The following is a 15,427-nucleotide window of genomic DNA, read 5'->3' on the forward strand; positions in this document are numbered from 1 at the left end:
TCTACAGTCAGAGCCAGGCGTTATACGCAGGATATAGATCTCATTACTGACAGCTCTCACTACGTGCACTCTCTTCTGAATACAGTATTGTGTGCAGTCCACACAGTGAGCGCTCACTTGTCCCACACAGATTAGTACAGTGTGACGACACGATGCTATGTACAGCAGAGTACATTTGTTCAGCGTCTACCAGAGGTCACAATAATACCTGTACATGGTCAGGTCTTTTTGTAGTCAGGACCAGAGTATCAGCAGCCTGCCAGGTCCCGCACACAGGATGCCCCGCCCCTCTCTGACATATCCAGACTAAACAGCGCATTATGTGTACAGGACCTGTCGTGATGTCACAGTCATGTGATCAGCCACATGTATGGGAGGAGTAAAGCGAACTCCTGAGAGTCCGTGTAGGACTGTGCTGGTATGAAGGTTCCTTAGTGGAGCATGTGTACATATAAAGCAGGGCTATGTGAGCATGTTGTGCAGTTTTCTGTGTGGCAGAGCTGTGTATGCAGTCAGCGCCATGTGGCACAGCGGTGTATGCAGTGAGCACCATGTTCCTCCCGACAATCGTCTGCTCGCTAGCAGAGAAGACCTCTGCTATTACTGCAGCATGGGGAGGAGCAATCGCTATGCCATCACTCATCCTCACGCAGTATACTTATTTTCAGACAGCAGGTTGTGATTAGACACCACAATCTGCCGCCTGCAAAGAATATTTTTTTAACATGTTAAAATGTTTGAATTACCTGATGAATGAGTGTTTGCTCGTTCATCGGGCAATCGGCGGCACGGGCAGATGTAGCATACGAGTGTCAAGAGGGAAGAGCTCCCTCCCGTCATTTGACTGCCCGTTAGCAGAGGAGACCGCTGCTATTATATGCAGTAATCTCCTCAATATAGGGGTGAATGATCGCTAATGCAACGCTCGTCCCTATACATTCTCATTGCGGAGCGCTGATTAGACAGCACAATCTGCCGCCGGCAAACAATGACGATTTTCTAACATGTCTAAGGATCCCGATTACCCGTTGACTGATGATTGTTCATTGGGTAATCGGCAGCAGTATTTCTCTTCCAGATGATCGCTAATGAGCGTCACTACAAATGCTTGTCAGGGATCATAGTAACGATAATCTGACAGTGTAGTACCCCCTTGGTTTTTATATTTTTGGTTGTGCACCCACAATACTGCTTTGTTCTGATATTCTGACAGTGTAATAGGGCCTTTAAACTGCGAGATGATTCATATGAACACTCGTTAGCGATCATTGGCCAAAATATTCATTTTCACAGCCTGAGAATTGGGCAGATTAACCGGCACTAGAAAACTGCACATATGTGGTATCGCCAGACACATACTGACCTGTAGAATAAAGATCACAAGTCAGTTTTACCGCGTAGTGAACGTCGTAAAAAAAATAAAACCTATAAAAATGAAAAAATTGTTAATTTTTTTCCAATTCCGCCACTTTTTGAATTTTTTCCCAACTTCCCACTACATGTACATGACGGTGTTGGAAAGTACAAATTGTCCAACAAAAAACAAAACTTCATAAGGTTGCTTACTATGACGCTGTGTACTGTCCCGTAGTCATTCTTAGTAACCTACGATGCTGTGACCCACTCACAGACCGTAAGTCTTGGAGGGCATTCGGTCGTGTGCATGGGCCCCTAATTCTATTTTTTTTGGTGTGTGTGTGGGGGTGTTGTTAGTCTGGTAAAAACATTTATATATTTTTAATAGTGAAGCCCTTTTTTTTTAACATTTATCTTTATATAAAATATTGGGAATGGTGTGATTTTAACTTTCATCCCAACCTCTGCCAGCATTCTGTACTATAGCTTGCAGTACCTGGCAGCCTCCCCTCTATGCCGGCTGTTCGCCATGTACTAGTGCTTATTATGGCACATATAAACACACACCCAACGCCAGCCCTGGACCATCCTGGCATCACCTGTGGTGTGTGCATATATGACTGCCAAATTAACCAGCTGTAGATGGCAGAGCAGAGAGGGGAGGCTGCCATGTACTGCATGCTTTATTACATAATACCGGTCTCACATGACAGCCTGACCTGACACCCAACCCCTGGTGCCATTCATCCTCCGCTCACTGCTTGCATCCCCCCCCCACCGTGCCATCCATCCTCCCCTGCTCACACAGCCCGTATCTCACCCAGCACAGCCCGTATCTCCAAGTCACTGCTCGCAAACCCCCGCCCCCCCCCTTCCCGTGCCGTCCATCCTCCTCTGCTCACACAGCCCGTATCTCACCCAGCACAGCCCGTATCTCCAAGTCACTGCTCGCAAACCCCCCCCGGACCCCCCGCCCCCCCCTTCCCGTGCCGTCCATCCTCCTCTGCTCACAGCACAGACAGACGAGTCCTGTCTGGCGACGAGGGCTCAGGCAGCATACCTGAAAGAGCAAGTGGCAATGGGATGATGGTGTCACGGAAGTTCCCGCATCAGGTGGCAGGAGATCGGTGAGACTGGCAACACGTGGTTTGATCTGACATGTTTTCCGTTTGGATCAAATGATGTCTGTGTTGTTTCTGGTGCTTACCAGACCTTCTTTCCCCAGGTGCGGCTATTATGGTCATTTAACCTTCTCTATTTATTGTTCTTTCTCCCACAATGCTATGCGGTTTATAGCTTCTGTTTCAGTTGTGGATAGCTTGTGTTTGGTTCTCGGCTGAGTTCCTGGTGCTGCCATAGCCACTTGAAGTTAAGTGTTTTCTTTCCCTTTTGTATTTTGTTTGGGTAATTTTGTGTGTTGCTTATCCCTGTCATTTGTATTAAGGCCTTAAGGGAGACTCCAGTTAGTCCTTCCTTTTGGAGGAACAGGTTGTCTCAGTCCTGACATTAGTACTAGGGTCCTATAGGGTGAGTTAGGACACTAGGTATTCCTGTGCATGAACTCACCTACCTCTGGGGTCTGTTTATACTGGTAGTTAGTCAGGACTTTGATTAGGGTTTTACTAGGAGGTGTCCATCTCCTTTCCTTAGTTTTCAGGCCTTATCCCCTCCCCCTATGCCTCCTATGTTCGGTGTGGTGTTTCCCTCCCACACCCGAACGTGACAAATGGACAATGAGCAGGGAGCGGTCCCCCAGTTTGATAGCACTATATGTGAGGTGACATGAGTGGCCAGAGCGCTGTCGTTAGCATACAATGTGTATGCTAATGACAGCACTGGCCATTGTGTTAGCACCTAATAGACATGGTAGGACTGATAATGAAAGTGCAGATGCCTGGGCTGTGTATTAGGAGCTGTAAAACACATCGCGGGTCGGGGCTGTCATTAGCAGGGAGAGGGAGACAGTGCAGGAGGAGTTACAGAAAATCCGTCAGACGAGGGATTCTCTGCATTTCACTGAGAGTAGCTGCTGAGCATAGGAAGAAAAAGAAGGATAAAAACAACCAATTGAAGAAATTATAAAATAAATGAATTTGTGTAAAAAAATGTAAAAAAAAATTTTTTACAAAGGCGTCCATAGCCTTTAAGTTATGGTCCGTGGTAGCGGAATCCATAACGGAATTCTTAGATATCCCGAACCTTGTACGCCAAACTTGAAACTACAAGTTCACTCAACATTAGTAAGATTGTATGAAGCTCGGAAAACAGACTGAATTCACCAGTACAGACGGAGTAGACCTGTTTTAGCATGAAATGTGTAAATCACGGATGACTTAATCCTGTCATACCGTTCAAGACTGTACAAGTCTGTACTAAGAAACCAAAGGTATGAACTGACCAGCACTGCTGAGCTAAAGCATGTCCGCCTCTAGGAGTAGAAGACACACAGAAGGTCTAGTTATGTATCCGGTGGTGCACAGTATATAGTAGAAACCAAAATGTACAACTAAAAAAGATTCAAAGTGTGCAGCACTCACCATAAAAACGTCTTCTCTTTATTAATCCATTACAATACAAGCGGTATAGGACGCGGTACAGACCAGCAGGCAACAGCCGTTTCCCTCAGATCTCAGGAAGCCCAGATGTCTGCTGGCCTGTACCGCGTCCTATACCGCTTGTGTTGTAATGGATAAATAAAGAGAAGACGTTTTATGGTGAGTGCTGCATGCGGTGAATCTCTATTTGGTAGTTAAAGACTTTCACAAGTTCAGTTTGCTCAGATTAATGAACTTTAGTTTTAAATGCAGAAAAGAAAAAAAAAAAAAAGAAAAATTATTATAATCCTGTCACTAACATTAATATAACTCCATTGTGATCAGACATGAGATCCACGCACCTTATACTACAGCACCATTTATTCATCTATTACTGCTGACAACCTGCCTGTATATCATCTTGGAGAGGTTGTCACAGCCCCATCTCCTGTTACTGACATCATACTGCAAAACACTGGGGCTGGAGAGCAAACTGATTTGTATAACGGCCTGAGGTGGGTACGGCTGAAGTGATTGATGGTCTAGTGAATCCTGGGTATATAATGTTCAGATGCTTTACCGCTCATGGTAATGCGGGTGTTCTCATGGTAATACGGGGGTTCTCAGGTTACACCAGGCCAATCATTGTGCCCGGGTCTTTGGAGCTCATAGTAATGCGGGTGTTCTCAGGCTACACCAGGCCAATCATTGTGCCCGGGTCTTTAGAGCTCATGGTAATGCGGGTGTTCTCAGGCTACACCAGGCCAATCATTGTGCCCGGGTCTTTAGAGCTCATGGTAATGCGGGTGTTCTCAGGCTACACCAGGCCAATCATTGTGCCCGAGTCTTTAGAGCTCATGGTAATGCGGGTGTTCTCAGGCTACACCAGGCCAATCATTGTGCCCGGGTCTTTAGAGCTCATGGTAATGCGGGTGTTCTCAGGTTACACCAGGCCAATCATTATGCCCGGGTCTTTAGAGCTCATGGTAATGCGGGTGTTCTCAGGTTACACCAGGCCAATCATTGCACCCGGGTCTTTGGAGCTCATGGTCCGGGTGTTCTCAGGCTACACTAGGTCAATCATTGTGCCCGAGTCTTTAGAGCTCATGGTAATGCGTGTGTTCTCAGGCTACACCAGGCCAATCATTGTGCCCGGGTCTTTAGAGCTCATGGTAATGCGGGTGTTCTCAGGCTACACCAGGCCAATCATTGTGCCCGGGTCTTTGGACCTCATGGTAATACAGGGGTTCTCAGGTTACACCAGGCCAATCATTGTGCCCGGGTCTTTGGACCTCATGGTAATACGGGGGTTCTCAGGTTACACCAGGCCAATCATTGTGCCCGGGTCTTTGGAGCTCATGGTAATACGGGTGTTCTCAGGCTACACTAGGTCAATCATTGTGCCCGAGTCTTTAGAGCTCATGGTAATGCGGGTGTTCTCAGGTTACACCAGGCCAATCATTGTGCCCGGGTCTTTGGAGCTCATGGTAATGCGGGTGTTCTCAGGTTACACCAGGCCAATCATTGCACCCGGGTCTTTGGACCTCATGGTAATACGGGGGTTCTCAGGTTACACCAGGCCAATCATTGTGCCCGGGTCTTTAGAGCTCATGGTAATGCGGGTGTTCTCAGGCTACACCAGGCCAATCATTGTGCCCGGGTCTTTAGAGCTCATGGTAATGCGGGTGTTCTCAGGCTACACCAGGCCAATCATTGTGCCCGAGTCTTTAGAGCTTATGGTAATGCGGGTGTTCTCAGGCTACACCAGGCCAATCATTGTGCCCGGGTCTTTAGAGCTCATGGTAATGCGGGTGTTCTCAGGTTACACCAGGCCAATTATTGTGCCCGGGTCTTTAGAGCTCATGGTAATGCGGGTGTTCTCAGGTTACACCAGGCCAATCATTATGCCCGGGTCTTTAGAGCTCATGGTAATGCGGGTGTTCTCAGGTTACACCAGGCCAATCATTGTGCCCAGGTCTTTAGAGCTCATGGTCCGGGTGTTCTCAGGCTACACTAGGTCAATCATTGTGCCCGAGTCTTTAGAGCTCATGGTAATGCGGGTGTTCTCAGGTTACACCAGGCCAATCATTGTGCCCGGGTCTTTGGACCTCATGGTAATACAGGGGTTCTCAGGTTACACCAGGCCAATCATTGTGCCCGGGTCTTTGGACCTCATGGTAATACGGGGGTTCTCAGGTTACACCAGGCCAATCATTGTGCCCGGGTCTTTGGAGCTCATGGTAATACGGGTGTTCTCAGGCTACACTAGGTCAATCATTGTGCCCGAGTCTTTAGAGCTCATGGTAATGCGGGTGTTCTCAGGTTACACCAGGCCAGTCATTGCACCCGGGTCTTTGGACCTCATGGTAATACGGGGTTTCTTAGGTTACACCAGGCCAGTCATTGCACCCGGGTCTTTGGACCTCATGGTAATACGGGGGTTCTCAGGTTACACCAGGCCAATCATTGTGCCTGGGTCTTTGGAGCTCATGGTCCGGGTGTTCTCAGGTCACACCAGGCCAGTGCTTGTCACCAGGCTTTTAAAGATCATGGTAATGCGGGTGTTCTTGGGTTACACTAGGCCAAGCCATTGTGCCTGGGTCTTTTTGAGTTGGTTTTAATTGCACTTTCAAGTGATTAGTTGTATAGCTGTGTTATTACTGAATGCCTTCTATACTTAGGAATTGTGATGTGATTTATGTGGTTATTCTTTAGAGTATGTAGGCTCTTCTAGACCAAATCTAAAGCTGCTGCAGCGGTCTTCCTTCTATTCACTTCCTCCAGGTGCTCAGGCCCAGCATTTTGTTGCTCCTCTGTATTACACCTACAGATAGTCCGACAGATCACAGCTAACAAGCGTTTGTAGGAAAGCTCATTAGTGATGTTTGATCTGCCTGTGTACTAGTGCCGACGATTAACCGATGAACGAGCAAACGTTTGTTCATCGGGCAATTGTAATTTTTAATCAGGCTGAAAAATCATTGTTTGCTGGCGACAGATCGCGCTGCCTAATCACGTTCTGCTGCCGGTGGATAATGATTTTGTATGGGGACGAGCGATGGCTGCATGTAATAGCATCGTTCTCCTCCTCTGACGAGCAGGTGATTGTCGAGAAGGGCAATCGTCTCCCTCATCTGTTGGTCGCTGGTCTAATACCAGCCTTACAGACAGGGTAAAGATGATGGAGCCACCAGTGAGTCCATTGAAAAAGTCACTGAAATGTTTCTTCATATTGTTTACTTTAGGCTACTTTCACACTAGTGGTTTTTGAGGATCCATCATGGTTCTGCAAAAACTCTTCCGTTACAATAATACAACAGCCTGTATCTGTCATGAACGGATCCGGTTGTATTATGTCTTCTATAGCTATGACGGATCCGTATTGAACACCATTGAAAGTCAATGGGGGACGGATCTGTTTTCTATTGTGTCAGAGAAAACGTCCCCAGTGACTTACATTGTGTGTCAGGACGGATCCGTCTCGCTCCGGATCCCAGGACGGACAGAAAAACACTGCAGGCAGCCTCCAGAGCAGAATGGTGACTGAATGGAGGCAAACTGATGCATTCTGAGCGGATCCTTTTCCATTCAGAATGCATTAGAATGCAAACTGATCCGTTTTGGACCGCTGGTGAGATCTCAGAAACGGGAAGCCAAAACGCCAGTGTGAAAGTAGCCTAACTCATTAAGAATCAAGATGAGGGTCGCTGCCACACCACAGGAGACAGATTTTTTACAGTATTTTAATTTTAGACATAATTGTCCATGCTATTTTGGGCCATAACAAACCAGCACTAGTACATCCCAACTTTCACGAAGAAAACAAAATCATGATAATACTCATTTAAGTTATGTCTCAAGGCCTAGTTAAAAGGTCGAACATTGAGGTCTAGGATAACTGCCTTACATCTGGTGGCTTTAGAGGCAGAGCTTGTTAAGATCTCATTTGCATCCCTTCTTCCCAGAATTCCAGAGGAGCATTGCCTGGCCTTTAAGACTCCTCACTCCGATTAGGCCCTCTCCATAAGAAGATATAGTACCCCCAAACACTCCACATACAAACATTATAATAATAATCTAATGTGACTATTTACTTCAGTATAGATTTCTAGAAGGTTTGTGATCACACGAGTGACAGAGAGGGGACGGGTCTCAGCTTCTGACCCTGTTTTCTTGTGACTCTCCGTTACTTCTTTTCATCAGGGGAGAATAAGAAGACGTCCTTGGCCATTGTTTTTAGGCTGTGCTGAGAGTTCAGGATTTCGCTTTTACGCGTTTCACTGCTGTCCTCCAGATCATCGATCACCACAATCACGTTCTTTGCTCCTGTATTTCAGAAATGAAATATTCTCTCAGCAAACAATATTAGAAGATTGTGAAAGATATAATGAAAAGACGAAGAATTGAAATGGATTACACACAGTTGTAGAACCAAAGCCTATCTCAGTGGCTTCACCTGTCTGCTCACTCCCATGGCCACTCATATTCTCTCACCTAGCTTATCAGACAGATATCGTAGCTCCTCATCGTACAGAGAGTCGGTGACATCAGTGATATTGATTCGCCCTCTGTTCTTGCTGTGATACAGAATCCCGAAATTGCACAGAGCCACGTCTGCATGGAACTGCTCGAATCCGTCGTTGGTGATACAACAAGGCCGGACGCTCTTCACAATATTTTTGAATTGTTCAGATTCCAGCCTTCTTTTCAGCCATTCATATTCACAATCTGCTGATCTCGAAAAAATTCTGACTTCCTTAAAAAACAGAATATAAAATCCATTGTAATTCATGTCATTAAAGGATAATTGTCATATATATATTTTTTGGAGTATTGGATTGTGGTGATTAATATCTCCTTGGTGGCCCTATTTCAACTTTTCACTGTGTATTCAATTACCCCTTAATTCCACATTTTTGTCCCCTGTACTGCCTACTTTTACCTGTGCTTAAAATAGGGTTGCTAGGCATGGTCCGTCTATCTGTTGCTAGGCATGGTCCGTCTATCTGTTGAAGGACGGAGGACGCAGAAGCAGGCAGCGTGCAAGGTCAGATTACAGACAGCCAGGGACTGTAAGTAAATGATTAAAGCCAGGTCCTCCCCAGCAGCTGGTAACAGTGCCTGGGCTGTGTGCACTTCTCCCTGTCCCTGCGCTTGGCAGACGCTCCCTCACTCAGCAGAGCTGGAGAAGGCAGAGTCGAAGCAGCGCAGACCAGGAAGGGAGATCTGCCGTCTGCTCAGTGTATAACTGAAAGCAACATGTGGTAAGAGGACCCCTTTGTGCTGCAGGAGATTAACCCTTTAGGGGGGAGGGCTCTGGTTACTGACACTTTTGGGGGGCTATTGTTACTGGCTAGTGAGGGCAGGCGGGATTAGCCTCAGGGTGAGGGCAGTGGCGGCCATCTTAACTGAATAGTGAAATTGCAGTTTTATGCAGACTGGTTGCTAAGGGCTGAATCTTATTAAATATGGGGTAAGTCAGTCTAATAGTAACTGATTATGGAATATCATGTTATTAGTAACTACATATATGAAAATTGAAATTAGGGTCTAAGTGTGACAGTTATCCTTTAAAACCAGTCAGAGTGCAGGCCTTTTATCTCTCACATGATGTCTCCAAGTCATCTTCTACTTCCAAACTGTGAAAAAGTTCGGTCATTACTTTTTTTTATATCTCTTTTGGGGGAAGTGAATCTCAATATGGCCACCAGGACAGCTCCCACAGAGGTTGTCCTCATTTTTCTCTAGAGTTGGAATCTATCACAGAATAAACAGCTTTTCTACTCAGGAGTCTCGAAAAGTCATCTGTGAGCCGTACTGGTGGCCAAAGTAGATGTCAGCCATCCTTTTGAGTAGATGCTTCGAGACTTGCGGATGTTAGACCCTTGATTGACTGATCCCTTTATCTGGCAGATAAATTGCACCAATTGTTTCTTTGTTTTTCGTGCAGGTTTTTACGGTTAGTCTACCTAGATTTCTTGTATCATCCTACAGCTAATTTATTTTATGACCCTACAGCTGGAGGATGACCAGGATCAACCCAAAACTGCATGTAGTGGAGACCAGGGGAGGGGTGCAGAGACATCAGTCACACCCGGGCCCTAATCTGTCAAGGAGCCCAAAGGCCTCTCTGCCACATAAGAAGACAGCGGTATTATAAATGGCACACGGTAGGTGGGTCCTAGTACACAGTTTAGACTTTTGGAGCACGCTTCTACAGGAGGAAAAGTATGCAAAATAAATCTCCACTTACCTTACTGCCATGTGTCGCTAAAAAAAAGAACAGAAAGATTCATTTTATATATTTGACAGAGAAATGGGGAACAGATGTAAGAAAAGACATTTACTTTTCATTGTTTTTTGCAACTTCTCCATTTTTCCTTTAAATGTGTCGTCACCGAACTCATCTACAAGAAAAAGAAACAAGAAGATGAAGTCCAAAGTGAGGAGACGTCACACAGGACAGAGGGAGGAGAATGGGTGACACCAGATTAGGGGTGGAGGACAAGCCACGAGACAAGATCAGACCCCCTAAAGAAATACAGACCCCAGACCTCACTCCCTGTAGTCATGGATTGGGGTCTGTGGGATCGCCCCCTCTTCTGGCATGTATGATACATGTGTGTGTGGAAGTTGTTTCTTACAGTCCTATATCCGTCACTGTTTGATGGTAACAGTATTAGGAGTGATGGTGACTTCACATAGGGGGGGCAATGTGGCCCTAAAACATGTCATGTGACTTCTATACAATAAGAGTCGATGGACTGAATGCCAAGAGATGGTTCAGGGCAGTACGCCAGGCAGGGCCGCCATTCAGCTCCGCTGTCTCTCCACCCCGCGATTCTGCACATCACACTTTATACGTACCTCCGTACACTGGTCCAGGTGGTGAGGTCTCAGTATCGTGTTGTCGCGGTGATTTCGGCTTCTTACCCGGCTGTGTAGACTGTCCATCACTGAAAAAAAACACAGGTCAGAACAACACACTGGATGCCCCCACGGGTCCTCAGTACTTTCCTCTGTGGCCCTCAGTGCTTTTCTGTGTGGCCCTCAGCAGGGGGCAGTTACAGTGTACATTGGAGATTTATCAGTATCGACAGAGGGAGGGTGAATTTACAGATTGTCAAAAATAGTACAAATCTTTCAAAATGTCTGTGCCGTGTGATTGGCTGCGGTTGGCGAGTCACACTGCCACACTGATCTGCTGCCAGCCCATCCAATGGATGAGAGACAGCAGAGCTCCTGGAGTGACGGGTGAGGCTACACGATGAGGTCTGACACCTGTAGTTAAAGGGATTCTGTCACCAGGTTTGACCCCTGTCAGCTAAACATATGCTGATGTTCAGGGCGTCTTCACGATTCCTAATGTGGGCTTATAAATGTCATCTGTGGGCTTATTTAGCTAAAAAACAGCTATTACTAACCTGTCAGTCAAACAAATAAGGTGCCCAAGGGGATGTTAATGGATGCAAGGTGCCTGCCGCACCCACCGCCGTTCGTGCCTTTCCGGACTTCTGCGCCGCCTCCTAATCCTCTGTCCCGCCTCTAGCTCTCCCTCCCCCTCCTTCTGCTGTAAGATCTCGCGCTTGCGCACAGGGCTCTGCCTGATGCGCCCGTGCGGACTTCTCCATTTGGCGCGAGATCTTACAGCAGGAGGAGGGGGGAGGGAGGGAGAGCGAGAGGCGGCACAGAGGATTAGGAGGCGGCGCAGAAGTCCGGAAAGGCGGCGCTGGGCACGAACGGCGGTGGGTGCGGCCGGCACCTTGCACCCATTAACATCCCCTTGGGCACCTTATTTGTTTGACTGACAGGTTAGTAATAGCTGTTTTTTAGCTAAATAAGCCCACAGATGACCCACAGATGACATTTATAAGCCCACATTAGGAATCCTGATGAGGCCCCGAACATCAGCATATGTTTAGCTGACAGGGGTCAAACCTGGTGACAGAATCCCTTTAAAAAGAAAACATGCAAAAAAATAAAAACACCCTGCGAGATTATAAAAAAAGATACGCGGATGTACATGGCAACAAGTAAAGGGAACACAACATAACTGTCAAAGTACTAAATACTAAGGGGCACAGTTATTAAGACTGGCGTTTTAGATGGCGGTCTTAATAACGCCCCCTAAACTGGTAGAGGATCCGCCGAAGTTATTAAGTGGCGCCGGCTTCTCCATAACTTCAGCGCATCCAGCGCCAGTTCTAAATGTAAGACGGCTTCCGAGCTTTCTTGCTGACCTTTTTCTACACCTAACACAGAATACCTATAAGAACCGACCTACCAGGGCCACATAAATACTAATACAACTCCTACAATAAACCAGAATATCCCTGCCATGCCAGTGTCCCTCACTGAACCAACACGTTTCGCCCAACGGCTTCGTCAGGGGAAACCTGAGGTGAGGGACACTGGTATGGCAGGGATATTTTGGGTGTGTACATGGTTCACAATCTAATCTCACTGTTAGACTTAGGTTTATATTACTTTACTGATTATATTATTTTCTTTTTGTGAAATATGATGTACTAATATGCCACTATGGTGTTTGCCTGCTCTGATATATAGAGCTTTATTGCCAGCCTTCTCCGGTGGTCCCTCAGTCATGTAATGTGGACTCTTATGGTTTTTAATCTTGAATTAATATGATTATGATATGAAATAAAGGATTTGATATTTTATGATCGTTTGGACTTCTAATGGTCCTGGTACACGTGTGTTTATTGTCGGGGTAGTACACCTAAAACAGGCGTAGAAAATGGTAAATGAGAGGGAATTGCCGGCCCCTACCCTTCCCCTTCCACAATTTTAGACCTGGCATGAGCGGGGTGAAGTCGCAGATAGCGGCGTAACTAACCGCTGTGCTGCCACCTGCGTTTGAAATCTGCCTAATTTAGGCCTATTTCAGTATAATAAATGACCCCCTAAGGTTATATGTAAAGTAATACCCCAATAACTCTGAGGTTCTTGGCCTATACAGTCTGAATGCACTCCTATTACCCCACAGGCAGCTTTCATTAGGTGGTACATAGAGCTGTGCCGCTCCTCCTCTCACTGGATGCTGGGGGCACACAGGGGTGACTAGGAGCAGCACGCTATACAGCAGGGTCTGCTCTCCTGAATGTAGATGGGTAGGTTCCTATCTGGATGGAGGTCACCTTGCCGTGGTAGGTGGGCACAGGTGTGGTTTGATCAAAATATACTTGCTAAGGACCTCAGTAATTTATCATATGAGGATGGGGTATTGGTTTATATATAACCTTTGTGTTTAGTATTATAAGCGCCGTTATGTTCCGTCTGCCACCTGTAGTTCACTGATCCGTGATACCACGGCGCACTGCAAAACGGCTGCGCCACAGTCCTGAAAGTCCTTATTGTTATGTAGGATACGTGTCTATGAAGACTAAATGCTGCGATGTAACAGGAGAGGAAGATTCAAGGATTTATTATCATCACTAGCATCATCAACATTATCATCATCATCACAATCATCGCCAAAATCATCACTTTTATTGCCATTCCTATCACCATCACTTTCATCACAATCACTATCATCGCCATGATTATCATCATCATCACTTTCATTGCCATTACTATAATTATCACTATCATCACCATCACTCTCATCACCATCACTGTGAGGCACATGTTCCTTCATGTAAACAGAATATAACAGGATATTAGGTGAGAGGTGACACAAATTTACTTACTCTTTTTTTGCTTTAATGCAAATACAGCATCTGAAAACGACAGAATAAATCATCATTATCTTTAACAGGATTATCATCATTATCATCATTATAATCACAATCATCGATGTACTATTCCTATTTATGGAGACTGCCTAGTAGACCTAAGGCAATTGCATGCCCTTTAAAGGGGTTGTCTGAGTTATTTTTTTGTACTTTGTATGTTTCTAGCTAATCAAATGTAAGGGCTTTGCAATTCACTTACTTCATCTGCAGTGGCTGCTTTCTCAGATCTCGCTGAGGGTCACATGACCTGTGAGGTCAGCTTCTCTCCCTGCTCTGATGAGGTCTTGTAAACAGGCCTGAGGAGCAGGTCTGTGTCTGTGCACCAGTCCTTACTGTGCTGGCCACGCCCCCCTGCACTGTCTGCTGCTGTGTGCCCTGTGTCTCCCACCCACTGGATTCTTCAGGAAAGATTAACCCCTTCAGCAGCATAGACTCAGGGCTGGAGGCTTTGCAGAGCAGTTGCAGGTAGTGAAGAGACACAGGATCTTCCCTCATCATCGTGCAGACACAGACTAGAGGAGTTCTGCAGAGCATTGCACAAGAACAGGTAGAGGGAAAGATCCTGTGTGTATCAGCAGTGTCATTGTACAGCTAGGACTTGTAGTGCTACACAGATAACATGCTGCTGCATATCCCAGCAGTCAGACATGTCACTCAGGGCAGCACTTTTATTCACTTCCTTTTACAGGGGGGGGGGACACGAATATTCAGAGATTGTTGTTATTGAAGGTAAAAAAAGGGACAGAAGAGAACGAGCGAAATGCAGAAATAGCATTTTTTTTTTGCCTAAAACCTGTTTAGCTAAGGGTACTTTCACACTTGTGTTAAAGTTTTCCGGTATTGAGTTCCTTCCTAGGGGCTCAATATCGGAAAAAACGCATCAGTTTTGTCCTAATGCATTCTGAATGGAAATCAATCCGTTCAGTATGCATCAGGATGTCTTTTACGGTATTTGGCATGCTGCGGTATTTTCTCCGGCCAAAATTCCGGAACACACATTAATTTCCATTGAAATTTATTAATGCCGGATCGGGTACCAAGTTCAGGAAATTGCCACATTGACTGAAACGGTTTACCTTTAAAAATGGGGAAAAAAATAAATACCGGATGACACCGGAGAGACGGATCCGGTATTTCAATGTATTTGTCAGATGAATCTAGAAACAAATTATATCAGTTTGCATACGGATTTCCGGATCTGGCAGGCAACGGACTTGCCTGCCGGAATCCAACAACGCTAGTGTGAAAGTACCCTTAGTTTAAGGGTCCATTCAGACGTCCGTATGAATGGTCCAGATCCGTTCCGCAATTATGCAGAACGGGTGCGGACCAATTCTTTTTCAATGGGGCCGGAAAAGATGCGGACAGCACACAGTGTGCTGTCCGCATCCGCACTTCCATTCCGCGGCCCCGAACTTCCGGTCTGCGGCTCCACAAAAAAATAGAGCAGCTGCGGAGAATAGGAATTCTCTATATAGTGCTGGCGATGTGCAGTGTCAGTGTTTTGCGGTCCGCAATTTGCGGACTGCAAAACACTACTGACATCTGAATGGACCCATATACTGCCGACATCAGCTTTATATATTTTTACATAACTCAGACAAACCCTTTAAGACTCCTTTCACCTTCTAGTCATTATCCATAAGGAAAACAGTACCCCCAGTGATACCAGCAGCAGACGCTCTGAAGGTCAGAATTAGTATCAGCGCGTCATTAACGACCCAAACTGTCCAATTATGTCACATGACGGACAGAGCAAAACTTTTAACACCAAAAAAATTT

Source organism: Bufo bufo, chromosome 7, assembly GCF_905171765.1.
Source record: "Bufo bufo chromosome 7, aBufBuf1.1, whole genome shotgun sequence".
In the NCBI taxonomy this organism is placed as follows: Eukaryota; Metazoa; Chordata; class Amphibia; order Anura; family Bufonidae; genus Bufo; species Bufo bufo.